Source organism: Rattus norvegicus, chromosome 13 (assembly GCF_021556685.1).
Source record: "Rattus norvegicus strain SHRSP/BbbUtx chromosome 13, alternate assembly SHRSP_T2T, whole genome shotgun sequence".
In the NCBI taxonomy this organism is placed as follows: Eukaryota; Metazoa; Chordata; class Mammalia; order Rodentia; family Muridae; genus Rattus; species Rattus norvegicus.
The window spans coordinates 36,882,785-36,895,924 of NC_141546.1; the positions used below are offsets into that span (position 1 = coordinate 36,882,785).

The 13,140-nt window shown below is 39.5% G+C and overlaps 2 pseudogenes; both read right to left on the reverse strand.

Annotated features, from left to right (window-relative positions):
• Positions 1 to 717: 717 nt before the first annotated feature.
• LOC148001583 (fructose-bisphosphate aldolase A pseudogene) lies at positions 718 to 1,777 on the reverse strand (annotated as a pseudogene).
• Positions 1,778 to 5,266: 3,489 nt separating this feature from the next.
• LOC108352641 (glyceraldehyde-3-phosphate dehydrogenase pseudogene) lies at positions 5,267 to 6,270 on the reverse strand (annotated as a pseudogene).
• Between the last annotated feature and the right edge of the window lie 6,870 nt (positions 6,271 to 13,140).

Sequence of the window (13,140 nt, forward strand, 5' to 3'; positions counted from 1 at the left end):
AGAGTGAGATTCTATCTCAGTCATTTTCTTTTATATTTACTATTTCATCAGTAGGTGGTCCTATAAATTCATCATTTACAATCAGTGAGGGGCTGGAGAAATGGCTTAGTTGTTAAGAGCCCTAGGTATTTTTTTTATAGCTACTGAGGTCAGATCATAGGAGCATCATGAGATGCTTATTACTATAATTCCAGTAGTAGGAGATCAGATGTCTTCTTCTGAGGTCTGTAGAGAAGTGCATGGGCATAAAAATGCCCTTGCATGTGCACTCGCACACACACACACACACACACACACACACACACACACACACACAAACACAAGCACACGCGCACACACATACACCCACATATATTTTATTATAAAATCAGTATAAAATTCCAGTTGCTTTTTATTAAATAGTTTTTTTAAAATAAAACTTACAGGAAATTAATTTAAAATGTTTACAATGTTTCTAAGATGGTTGGTGATAATTTTTCACAGAGATATGATACTTTATTAATAATTATTCTGATTACTTTGTAGCAGCTTTTCCCCCCTTGAATAGTTCTTGATTGGCAGTGGGCTGGAAGGGATGGCAGATTTAGCATTCACAGACAATGCTACACACATGAGGGTAGGAAGGGTGATGGGAAAGAGCCTGAAGGCTCCTCTTCAATAGCAAGTGGATAGGCATGGTCCTGGAGTGTTGATGGAGCAGCTAAAGATCAGCTCCGGTTAGTAGGCATGGTTAGAGACGAAGAGAGATTCATTGACTGCAGCTCCAGGCTCGCCACTTGGGGTATACTTTCCTTGACAAGCCAGGTTTTTGGCTAGGGCTTGTTTGATGTACTGCTCCTGGTCTGCCTTCAGGTTCTCCTTCTTCCCACCCCAGACTTTTAGAGCGGAGGCCTGGAGGGCTGGGCCATAGAAGAAAGTCAAGGCCCTCGGCTTCAGCAGTGAACACCTGTTGATAGCATTGAGGTTGATGGATGCCTCTTCCTCACTCTGCCCTCCAAACAGAAAAGTGACCCTTGGGACAGCAGGGGGCACTGTGCGACAAAGTGCTGTGACTGTTGCCCTAACAATATCCTTATTGGAAATTTCTGGGTGTAATTGATAGCAGGTTTTAACCTTATATCAAGCTCTTCTCAAGTTTTTCAGTAATTAAGCTTTACTTTTCCTTTTTACCCACACACGCCAAGTAAAAATAACATGAGTTCAAGGTCAGACTGGGACACAAGATCCTGTTTCACGGTGGAGAAGTGAAAGCCAATACTTTTATATATGGCAATATCCAAAGAAACTAGTATTTCATAGCTTGAAATGAAATGATTGAAAAATATGGAGTCTGGATTCCTGGGTCAACATGTGGCTTTATCTATCGTTATATGATGTTTCTTTCTTTTGTGTAGCGTGTGATGTGGTGTGTGTGTGTGTGTGTGTGTGTGTGTGTGTGTGTGTGTGTGTGTGTGTGTGTGTAAGAGAGACAGAGAGAGAGAGAGAGAGAGAGAGAAGAGAGGAAGGAAGATAGAGAAGATGGAGATGATAGATAGATAGATAGATAGATAGATAGATAGATAGATAGATAGGAAGAGAGAAGAGAGAAAAGAAAGAGGAGAGGAGAGAAGAGAAAGAGAGAGAGAAAGAAGAGAAAGAGAAGAGAAAGAGAGAAAAGAGGAGATAAGATAGAGGAGAGAGGGAGAGAGAGGGAGAGAGAGGGAGAGAGAGGGGGGAGGGAGGGAGAGAGAACATGAACATGTGTATATGTCAGAGAATTACTTTTGGATCCAGTCATTTCCTGCCAACTTTACAAGGCTTCCAGGAACAGAATTCAGGTGTTCAGGAGCACACTGTGAGAGCCTTTACCTACAGAGACATATCATGAGCTGCTTTGAAGCATGAATTTAACCAAAGACATGCAACTAGACTTAGAGCACTGTGTAGAATTCTGTCTGAAGTTATTCTTTCAGTATGACAGATCTCTCAAATATGGCTAACAAGGAAATTGTAGAGTTATAATTTATGAAAAATATTTGACAAGAATAACAGTATTTTAGTATTGTATACGATAAATAAATTCTCATTACATACAAAAGTCCAAACAGAAACAAATATATCAACACCACTGATGGCTGATTAGACACAATTTATTTAACAATGAGTGCCATGGTATTGACCTTAATTCCTTAGTATATTAGACATCTAATCCCTCTAAGGTGCCTTTGCACTCCCCACATTTTGTCACTCTCAGACAGCCACTCTTCAATGAACAGTTGAGTGTTCTCAATTCCTTCTGCTGCTGTCATAAACTTTCTACAACCAAAATCATGTTCCACACCTTAGTCGCAAAGAATCAATATTGCCTGTCCAAAATTCTTTCCATTGTTTTTTGGATTCTCTAACAAATATCTGGATAAAACAACTTAAGAGATAAAGTTTGTTTGGCTTGCAGTTCAGAGGAATAAAATTGTCCATGGTTGGACAGCCGTTGTAACAGTCAAGTAGGACATAATTGCATGAGAAGAAATTTGACTGATCATCTTACATTGGCCTTTAGGTAGCAGAAAGAGAATAGAAGTCCAGTCAAGCTGTAAACATTCAAAGCCTTCCTCCAGTGATGTAACTTCTCCAGTAAGGCTCCACTTGCTAACGATTCCATAACCTTCTCAAATAGTAGCACCAGCTGGGACCCAGCAGCTCAAAGCCATGAACATGTGGGGACAATTCATCCCTAAGCCACAGCACTGACATTCCTGGGAAGCTGGTCCTTGATGTGTTCTTCATGCTACATCATTTATTTGCCAAAGACTGGGCTGCATTGTTACCACATCTCTTTTATCTTTCATTTATTTTTTATGGCTAATCATACTGGAAAACTTAAATAATCTTGAAGAATTAAATGCTGAACAATTAGGTCTTTCATTATGTTGGGTATCATGCCTCATAAAATATTGTTTATATTGTTCTCTCTATTTCAGCTCCACAGAGGTCAAAATAGCCTAGATGTCTCTACCATTTCACCTCATATTTTTCCCAATTTATGATAGCTCAGTTCTCATTATTGAAAAAGAAATGAAAATTTTTCTTAATAGAATTGAAGTGTCAATTTTAATTAGTATTCTTATGCTTCATGTTAATGAAACTCTGTTCTTGATCACTCACTGTTTTAGAAAAACCAAGTCTTGTCTGGCAGGCATTCCTAAAATATTCATGAGAATTATTAAATATTAGTGTTCTGTACATTTTAATTTGAGCTCATGATTTTCTTAATCACTAAACTTTATTGGAGTAAACAGTCCCACACTCTTCCCATTTAGGGGGAGGTTATGTGTCTGTGCTTGTTTTGTGCAAGTTCACATGACATGTGTGCACACATTCATTTGGAGGCCAGAAGTCAATTAAAGATGGCATCTTGAAGCAGGGTCTCTCACTGAGGTCACCATTATGGGTGGGATGATCAGTCAGCAAGCCCCAATATCTTCACTCACTTGGTCCTCGGATTACAAGTATGAAACCATGTCTGGGTTTTTACCACAGTTCTGGTAATCTGAAATTAGACATCTATAACTGCACTACAGTTTTTCAACTGATCTGTCTTTATGGTTTCCACCATATAATTACAAATTGGCTCCAGAGGGAAATGATTCTTAAATCCCTACTTTATCTTTGCCCCCTTTTCATGCAATTTTAGATATATGACCTGTATTGGCTAGTTTTGTGTGTCAACTTGACACAAGTTAGAGTTATCACATAAAAAGGGGCCTCAGTTGTGGAAATGACTTAATGAGAACTAGTTGTAAGGCATTTTCTCAATTAGTGATCAAGGTGAAGAGGACCCAGCACATTGTGGGTGGTGCTGTCGCTGGGCTGGTGGTCTTGGATTTTGTAGGAAAGCAAGCTGAGCAAGCCAGGGGAAGCAAGCAAGCAAGCAAGCCAGTAAGAAACATCCCTCCATAACCTTCTGCTTCCTGACCTGCTTGAGTTCCAGTCCTGAATTCCTTTGGTGTTGAAATAGCAAGTGGAAGTAAGCCGAATAAACCCTTTCCTCCCCAACTTGCTTCTTGATCATGATGTTTGTGCAGGAATAGAGAGCCCTGACTAAGACAAACTGGTACCAGGAGTGGTTATTCCTATGACAACTTGACCATATTTTGGGGAGTACTGTGGAAGGAATTTGGAACTTTGAGCTAGAAGAGCCATTTCGTTGTTAAGAGCTTCTGTAGGAACTTGGAAGATAATGTTGTGAACAGTGCAGAAGATGGAGGCCTGGCTTTTGAAATTTCAGAGGGAAGGCTCTTATCAGTGCCATGTTGTTTTGATTGTGAGGATTCTGTGGTTTTGGCTAGCTGGAGCTGAAGAATCAGCTGTTATTAATAAGATACCAGAACTACTAAAGTGAACCTTTGAGTTAATGGGACTATTGATCCTGGTCAGCTAGAACTAAGGAGTTAGTGGTGATTAAGAAGAGACCAGCATCATTGATGTGAATATTCTGGGTAGCATTTTCTGAGAGCACAAAGAGGCTGTGTTCCAGAGAAAGCCAAGGTTGTATCTTGTGCTGTGGCTGGACTTGGTAGTGTCTAGAGTCACCCAGGTTGTACTGGTTTTGAAGGCTTGAAGGGGTCATGAAGAGCAGATGAGGCTGGTCACAGTGAGACGCCATGGAAGGTCATTGGTGAAGGTGCACGCTCAATTGCAGTTGATAGCCCAGAATTGAAGGAGTCATGCAAAGGAGTTGAGGCCTGGCACCACGAAGAGAGCCTGTGAGAGGCTATTGGTGAAGCCTAGGTGCAATGGTTTGGAGATGCTAGTACCATGAAATTACCACCAAGGCCAGCAGCATCAGTGGAAAACAGGCATCTGGAGTTTAGAAGACAAGGTGTGTTCTACATAGGGCAGAGCTGGAGAGGTGATCCAAGCCCTCAGAGGAGCCTAGAAGATCATGAGTGGATCCCAGATGTTGAACAGTTAGTTTTATTTCGCTTTTGATTGTGACTGTAGCCTGATAGTTTTCCCTCTTGAAATAAGAAAGTATTTAGTGGAGTACACAGTAAAGAGACTTTGAATTATTTATTTATTTATTTGTTTTTTTGAGGGTGCAGCGAAATTTATTGATGGTATTCAAGAGAGAAGGGTGGGCTCCCTAGGCCCCTCCTGTTATTATGGGGTCTGGGATGGAATTGTGAGGGAGATGCTCAGTGTTGGGGGCTGAGTTGGGATGGGGACTCCTCAGCAACTGCTCTCTCTTGCTCTCAGTATCCTTGCTGGGCTGGGTGGTCCGGGTTTCTTACTCCTTGGAGGCCATGTAGGCCATGAGGTCCACCACCCTGTTGCTGTAGCCGTATTCATTGTCATACCAGGAAATGGGCTTTACAAAGTTGTCATCGAGAGCAATGCCAGCCCCAGCATCAAAGGTGGAAGAGTGGGAGTTGCTGTTGAAGGTGCAGGAGACAACCTGGTCCTCAGTGTAGCCCAGGATGCCCTTTAGTGGGCCCTCAGATGCCTGCTTCACCACCTTCTTGATGTCATCAAACTTGGCAGGTTTCTCCAGGTGGAATGTCAGATCCACAAAGCATACACTGGGGGTAGAACATGGAAGACCATTCTAGTGAGCTTCCTGTTCAGCTCTGGGATGACTTTGCCCACAGCCTTGGCAGCACCAGTGGATGCAGGGATGATGTTCTGGGCTGCCCCACGGCCATCATGCCACAGCTTTCCAGAGGGGCCATCCACAGTCTTCTGAGTGGCAGTGATGGCATGGACTGTGGTTATGAGCCCTTCCACGATGCCAAAGTTGTCATGGATGACCTTGGCCAGGGGGGCTAAGCAGTTGGTAGTTCAGGATGCATTGCTGACAATTTTGAGGGAGTTGTTATATTTCTCGTGGTTCACACCCATCACAAACATGGGGGCATCAGCGGAAGGGGCAGAGATGATGACCCTTTTGGCCCCACCCTTCAGGTGAGCCCCAGCCTTCTCCATGATGGTGAATACACCAGTAGACTCCACGACATACTCAGCACCAGCGTCACCCCATTTGATGTTAGCGGGATCTTGCTCCTGGAAGAGGGTGATGGGCTTCCCGTTGATGATAAGTTTTCCATTCTCAGCCTTGACTGTGCCGTTGAACTTGCCATAGGTGGAGTCATACTGGGACATTTAGACCATGTAGTTGAGGTCAATGAAGGGGTCACTGATGGCAACAATCTGCACTTTGTCAGAAGAGAAGGCAGCCCTGGTAACCAGGCCCCCAATATGGCCAAATCTGTTCACACTGACCTTCACCATCTTGTCTATGAGACGAGGCTGGCACTGCATGAGAAGATGAGGCTGTCTCTGGAACAGGGAGGAGCAGAGAGCTAAGACTTTGAATTTTAAAAAGACTTTGAATTTTAAAAGATATTGGATATTTTAAATGGATTGAAGTTTTAATATGTAAAGACTGTGTGACTCTTAAAGCTATTTAGACCTTGGGGATGAAAAAGAAAGTAAGGGTCGAGCCTTAATAGTGATGTATTTGTGTGTCAAGTTGACAAGGGGTCAATTGTGCTGGCCAGTTTTGTGTGTCAACTTGGCACAAGTTGGAGTTATCACATAAAAAGGGGCTTCAGTTGTGGAAATGCCTTAATGAGATCCAGCTGTAAGACATTTTCTCATATAGTGATCAAGGTGGGAGTACCCAGTCCATTGTGAGTGGTACTGTCCCTGGGCTGGTGGTCTTGGATTCTATAAGAAAACAAGCTGAGAAAACCAGGGGAAGTAAGCAAGCAAGCCAGTAAGAAACACCCCTCCATGGCTTCTGCATCAGCTTCTGCTTCCTGACCTGCTTTAGTTCCAGTTCTGACTTCCTTTGGTAATGAAAGAGCAATGTGGAATTAAGCTGAATAAACCCTTTCCTTCCCAACTTGCTTCTTGGCCATGATGTTCGTGAAGGAATAGAGAATGCTGACTAAGATATGACCTTATTGCCCAATGTAAAATTAATTTTGAAATCTCTAGTTTTTCATAATGCTCAGATTCTACCTAAAGTTAATTTCTTTCACCTACTTGATCCTGCCTCATTTTATTAAGTCAGTCAATAATATCACCATTTAATAAGTCTACATCTTAACTGCCCTTGACCAAGACATTCATCATTCCCCCTATTAACTATTCTGTGCTCTGTACCAGTTATAAATCCATCCAAGAGAATGAAACTCCATATTAATCTAAAGTGAGAAATTATGATGAATTAACGACCCCATTGGGGAATGATAAGGCAAGATATAGCAAATGACACACAGGACTTGGGAGTATATCTCAAGAACTGAACCAGGAAGTTGAGCATCCTGTACAACTCAACAAGATATGGACTGAGACCTTCTTTCATTGTAGTTGACCAAGTGATGACATAGTTCACTGGGATAAACTTGGTCTCAGCTAATTATAGCCTCTAAGGACCAGAACAAGGAAGTCACCCAGGGCCAATCAGCAACTGATTGTAACACAACATGAAGATACCATTTAAGACATGTATACAAGTCAATGAAGGCCTTCTTTTTGGGACTCTGCACTGGGCAGGGTTCTGTACCCACGGAACAAGTGTCTGAATACACCATTAAACTAGTATCTAGATAGTCTTTTGACTTTCGCATTCCTACTTCCTCTGATTTGGAACCTTTTCTCTAAAAGAGAGTAGAAATGTCCAAATGAAATAAACAAGGCTCAAGAATCTCAGAAAGTTACAAGATTCAAGGCCTCGCCTCAAGATTATATAAGCAGGAACATTCAGGGAAGGGAAAATTCTATTCAATAACCTTTTAATTCAAGTCTCAGCAGCACATGAAGAGAATTGCAGGACATCCCCAAAGGCAGGCAACAAATTATGACAAAATATATGTGACAAATTTCTATAATTTTCTCTTAGAACAAGGCACCAAGAGTTGAAATCAATAACAAGAAAAATGTGGCAACTCTGTAAGTACATAGAAATTAAATATACTTGTGAAAAATAAATCAATAAATTAAGAGGGAAATATAAGAATTTGTTAGGACAAATAATAGAATCACACACACACACACACACACACACACACTAAAGGAGAATTAAGAAAGATTTTAATAAGAAAAGTCTATACCAATAAATCAAAAAAGAAAATAAAAACAGAATTTTTTAAAGCTAAGTTATTAAGTTTCTTTGCCTTTATTAAAGGTGTATGGAGGTTTCTTCAAGCCTGACAATGGAAGTACCACACGATCCAGCCATATTCTCCTTGTGCATAAACCAGACGGCTAAATACATGTATAGGACCATCTACATGGCTGTCGTCCTCACAATAGCCAGGATATGGATTTGACTCACATGCCCATCAACTGCTAACCAATGAAATTCTGGTATACATACACAGTAACTTTTACTTGACTGTTACAAAGATCCAGTTATGAAATATATAGATAAAATAACAGAATTGAAAAATATTTTACATATATATATATATATATATATATATATATATATATATATATATATAGAGAGAGAGAGAGAGAGAGAGAGAGAGAGGTTACCAAGGGACAAATGCTGCCTGCTTTTTTTCACGTGCAAACATTAGCTTTGAATTCTTAGAGAGATGCATTTAAGTTGGAGGAAAGGTTGCCTGTAATTCCAGGAAGCTAGAACAGGATCATCAGTGTTTGGTCAGGGGAAAGTTGGCCTTAAGGGAAGATAGACAGTTGAATACAAATGATGTCAAAGTACAGAAAAGAAATTGCTAGAGGCAGAAATGTTAATGTAGATAAAGGCAAGGGGAGTGGGGAGAGGAGGAAAATAGGAAGATGCCTGACCAATAACAAGGATTATGAAAAAGCCTTCATTCTTATAAGTTAACAGCACATCTGAAAGCTCTAGGGCAGTGGTTCCCAATTTGTGACTTGCAACCACTTCAGTTTGTCAAAAGACTCTTTCATAGGGCTTGCACATCAGGTGTTTACAATACAATTGATAAGAGTAGTCAAATTCCAGTTCTGAAGTAGCAACAAAATAATTTTATGACTGGGGATCATCACAGAATTAGTAACTGTACTAGAGAGTCACAAGCTTTAGGAAGATTGAGAATCACTGCTCAAGAACAAAAGGAAGAAGCCACACCCTAAAGGAGGAGAAGGCAAGAAATAATGAAACCTAGGGCTGAAATGAATAAAATAGTAACAAGTAAAACAAAGAATCAATGAAATAAAATTAGTTCTTTGAGAAAATCAAGCAGAATGGAAAATACTTATCCAAGTTAACTGACAGGAAAAGAGTATCCAAATTAACCAAATTAGACAAGAAGAGAACAAATCAATAGACAACAAGGAAATACAGATTATAATAAAGACTTAATTTAACCAGCACTGTACAAAGAAATGGGAAGTCTAAAAGAAATGAATAATTTATTGATACTTCTGTGATTGTTCAGGAAGCATTCATGAACAGCAAAAGATGACCAAGGACCTGATTCTGAACCCATCACATTGGGTTCTATTTTTCTTTGAGCTTGGGCTCACCTTAGACCCTGATGCAGCAGGACTGAAGGGGAAGCTCTGATCCCAGTTCCAAGTAAGCATTTATAGAGGCAAGCAAACAAGCAAAGGGGTTTCTAGCCTAGCATACCTCTGATTGGGGGGCTATTATGAAATTTGTTTGCTCTTTAAAATAATTGGTGCTGGTAGCCAAATCATAAATTTAACTTCTGCTTTCCTCCTGGTTGGTGGTTGTTAGCAGTAGAGGTATAGGCTTGTTAGGGAATAATTGGAAACGAGTGTTAGCACAGGCTTGTTGGTAATTTGAGTTCAACCTTAAGTCAGTTTTTCTAAGATGGATTCTGAACCCAAGATGAGTTGCTCTGGTGTCTCAGTACACTGATTTCCAAAGCTAAATCAGCATCAGATAGCAATTTAACTGTCCGATAACCTCTAGTAAAATAGAAGCAGTAACTAAAAGTCTCCTCAGCCCTGTAAAAAGGGCCACAACCACAGGAATCTACCAGACATTCAAGGAAGAGTTACTGCCAATGCTTCTGAATTTCTGCCATAAAATAGAAACAGAAAAAAAAATCATCCAATTAATTTTATGAGACCATAGTTATCCTGACACTGAAACCACACAAAAAACCCAATGATGAAAGAGAATTTTAGATTAATTTTCTGTATGAATACAGATACAAAATTCTCAATAAAATACTTGCAGACTGAAGACACTGAAAAGATCATGCAACATGACCAAGTAGGCTTCACTGTAGAATTGAACACATGGTTCAGTAATCACACATTAACAAATGCCATCCACTATCTAAGTAAACTGAAAATTACAAACCACCTGATAATCGCATTGGATCAAAAAAGGTCCAGGTCAAAATCCAACACACCTTTATGGTAAAAGTCCTTCAGAGGTTAACAGTAGAAAGAACATGTCTCAAAACAATAAAGGAAATTTATAGTGCACAGCCAACATCAACTTGAAAAAAACAAACAAACTCAAAAAAATTTCATTAAAATCAGTATCATGATGACCATACTACGTATACCTATTCTGTAAAGTACTTGAAGTCTTACGTAGGGGGAGAAGACAACTAATGGCAATCAAGGAAATACCACTTGGTACTGTAGGTGTCAAAGCATTGCTATTTGTGAATGATATGAGAGTATACATAAATGACTAAAAATTTCACCTGGGAACTCCTATAGCTGATAAATACCTTTAACAAAGTGGCTGAATACAAGAGTAACTAAATAAATAAGCACACAAACAAAAAACATAAATTCAGTTGATCCCTTTTATATAAATGACAAACCAACTGAAAAAGGAATCGTAGAAACCATACCCTGCATAGTAGCCTCAAATAATATAATTATATGGGGATAATTCTAACTAAGCCAGTGCACAACTCTATAGTAAAAAAATATTAAGACATTGAGAAAAGAAACTGAAGATGATACAGAAAAAAATCTTCCAAACTCATAGATAGGTAGATTAATAAAGTAAAAATGCATACCCACCAAAGTTAATCTATAGATTAAATGTAATTCTCATCAAAATCCTAACAAAATTCAGATATTGAAAGGATAGTTTTAAGCTTTATCTGGAAACACAAAAAAACAAAGGACACCTGAGACAATTCCTGAATGAAAATGAATTCACACATACATACATACATACATACATACATACATACATACATACATACATACTGGATCCATCACTATCTCTGACTTCTAGTTGTACTATAAAGGTATAATAGCAACCAGCATTGTGTTGGTATTAAAACAGACATATTGACCAATGGAGTTATACTCAAGTTGCAAACATACACACCTTTGTATACCTGACTTTTTAAAAATAACGAAGCCCAAAATATAAACTAGACAAAAGGGAACATCATCAACAAATGGAGCTGGTCAAACTGCATGTCTGCATAGAGCAGAATGCAAACAGACACACACTATGTCACACTGCACAAAACTCAACTCTAAATGAATCAAAGGCATCATCATAAAACCAGATACACTGAACCTGACAAAAGAGAAAGTGGGGAATAGCCTTGAACTTATTGGCATAGAAATAGACATTGTGAACAGAACACCAATATATCAAAGGCCCTGAAATCAACAAGTAACAAGGGCCTCATGATATTGAAAAGCTCTGGAACAGCAAAGGACACTGTCCTGTTTTGAATATGCCTAGGACAGGTTGTTGCACTATTTGGAGGTTTGGCTTTATTTTAGAAGGTATGGTTGTTGTTGTAGATGTACCACTGAGGGTGGGCTTTACAACCCTCACTAACTGCTCAGAACTCAGTCTTCTACTAGCCTTTACATGATGATGGAGAACTCTCAGCTTTGTCTGCACTATGCCTGTCTGGACGCTCCCATTCTCCCCTCTTGATAATGTACTGAACCTCTGAACCTGCAAGCCACTCCACATTAAATGTCCTTATAAGAGTTGCCTTGCTCATGGTGTCAGTTCACAGCAGTTAAACCCTATCTAAGACAGAAGTTGGTAACAAGGGACAGGGTTATTGCTATGATATAAGCCTGGCCATGATTTTGTTTGAATGAATATGAGTTTTGAGATTCTGAATTTGGAAAGCAATAAAATCTTTTAAGTGGGAATTCTTGATGTGGTCTGTGAATTTAATCTTGGGTATTCCAAGCTTTTGGACTAATATCTACTTATCAGTGAGAACTTATTCTTTTGTGATTGAATTACCTCATGAAGGATGATATTTTCTAGTTCTATCCATTTGCCTAACAATTTCATGAAGCCATTATTTTTAATAGCTGAGTAGTACTCCATTGAGTAAATGTCCCACATTTTCTGTATCCCTTTCTCTCTTGAAGGACATCTGGGTTCTTTCGAGCTTCTGGCTATTATACATAAGGCTACTATGAACATAGTTGAGCAGGTGTCCTTGTTAGATGTTGGAGCATCTTTTTGGGTCCAGGAGTTGTATAACTGGGTCTTTAGTTAGAACTGTGTTCAATTTTCTGAGGAACCACCAGACTGATTTCCAGAGTGGTTGTACCAGCTTGCAATCCTACAAACAATGGAAGAGTGTTCCTCTTTCTCCACATCTTCTCCAGCATCTCCTCTCACCTGAGTTTTTTATCTTAACCATTTTGACTCCCCGTTCTGGGAGGTGGAATATCAGGGTTGTTTTGATTTGCATTTCCTTAATGACTAAGGGTGTTAAACATTTATTTAGGTGCTTCATAGCCATTAGATGTTCCTCAGTTGAGAATTCTTTGTTTAGCTCTGTACCCCATTTTAAAATGTTACCCCATTTTAAGCCTGCTTGGTCCCATTTTACATAGGGTTAGAAATGTGGGGGGAGTGGATGAGAAGGTGTGGGAACAGTCGCATAGAAGCAGAGTGATGAGGGATATGATAGAGTGTTTGTGGAGGGGAAACTGGAAAAAAAGAATAAAATTTAAAATGGAAATAAGAGCTTCAATAAAGGAAAAATAATAATAATAAAAAAGGGCTATCCTAGTAGGAATATAGAAGACTTTGTTGCAGAGAGTGATTTGAAGTGTGTGGACCTGGCCCAAGAGGTTTCAATGGAGAAGAATTTCAGTATGTTGTGTAGAGATTATTTTTGTGTTTTTTATTTAAGAATGTGATTGATTTTGCTAGCGTTTGAA